Source organism: Nicotiana attenuata, unplaced genomic scaffold, assembly GCF_001879085.1.
Source record: "Nicotiana attenuata strain UT unplaced genomic scaffold, NIATTr2, whole genome shotgun sequence".
Classification (NCBI taxonomy): Eukaryota; Viridiplantae; Streptophyta; class Magnoliopsida; order Solanales; family Solanaceae; genus Nicotiana; species Nicotiana attenuata.
The window spans coordinates 562,991-564,608 of NW_017670365.1; positions in this window are offsets into that span (position 1 = coordinate 562,991).

Below are 1,618 nucleotides of genomic sequence, written 5' to 3' on the forward strand. Positions count from 1 at the left end.
AAATGCACAAATAAAATGCAACAATTTACCAAAAATGCCACAAAATTCACAAAATTTTATAAAATACTAGAAAAAATTGTTTTGTTTGAAATTTTGGGAACTATTACTTAGGGCAAAAATCACGTGCTCACAGCTGCCCCTCTTTGCCCGGAAACACGAAGAGTTTTCGTGCAAAGATAAGTGAGCGGAAACGAGCGATTTTTGCCTGTTCGCATATTCCGTGTGAAGCATTTTGGAAAAACTTGACCGCACCCTGCTTCGGAGGTTGCCTACATATCCTGGGCTAAACAGGAATCAGGTCAGTGTAGTTCAGGAAGGTTTGGTAGCTGGGACTACCAGGAGCTGTGATTTCGCTGCTGTTGTTGCTGCTACTACTCGCTGACCGCCTTATTACACCGTGTCAAAAATAAAAAGAAGCTAGCCTAAGCTATGAGTTACAAAAAGGTCCTATCTATGTCTTCTAACTTGCTCTTTGTGTTGCCTTGAACTTGTATTCTTCCACTGGAATTCTTGCGTTGTTGCCTTGCATTGTGATTGTAGATGTTTCACCATTCCTTCGAGTGACGTTTGACTGCTGCAATTTGCAATATGTGCCTCTATTCTCCAGGCGGGCTCCTGATTACTGACGCTTGAAAAATATTCCCTTGTTCTTCAGGTGGGCGCCCGCCTGCTGAAGCTTGAAAAGTATTCCCTTGTTCTTCAGGTGGGCGCCTGATTGCTGAATTTCGAAAAGTATTCCCTTGTTTTCCAGGTGGGCGCCTGATTGCTAAAACTTGAAAGTATTCCCTTGTTTTCCAGGTGGGCGCCTGACTTCTAAACTCGAAAAATATTCCCTTGTTCTCCAGGTGGGCGCCTGACTTCTAAAATTTGAAAAGTATTCCCTTGTTCTTCAGGTGGGCGCCTGATTTCTAAAATTTGAAAAGTATTCCCTTGTTCTTCAGGTGGGCGCCTGATTGCTGAAATTTGAAAAGTATTCCCTTGTTCTCCAGGTGGGCGCCTGATTGCTAAAATTTGAAAAGTATTCCCTTGTTCTTCAGGTGGGCGCCTGATTGCTGAGAAAATAAGTATTCCCTTGTTCTCCAGGTGGGCGCCTGATTTCGACAAAATAACCACAAAGAAAATTTCTGCCCCCGTTTCAATCAAATGGTGATTAGCTGCTGGCATTCTTGTTGGCCATGCTCCCGCTTCCGATTTCACCCTGACTTGCTTCCTGGACTTGCTTTGGCTTGCCACGATTTCCCAATTGACTTTCAACCCTCTGATCTTGATGACCCACGGGTTTTTCCTCGTATTACTGTTCGATGTTCCTGTTCCCTTACTGTTGAACCACTTTCTTGCACTGCTTTGTTTCTGTTTCAAATAACGAAAACTTGTGAGTTTAAAATGTGGTGGTTGGTTTGTGGCCTTGTGATCTTTTAGCATATAAATCGATTAATTATGAAAATAAAAATGACTCTTTTATTTCTAGATTACCCTTTCAAGTAAATAAGAACCTAGAGATTTCTTCTAATTCCAACACGTCCAAACACAACTTTTTTGATATGCTCGGCAATCTTCATATCAATAATTATCTAAGAAAAGGTAATATTCTATATATAGAAAGAAATCTCGATAGAAA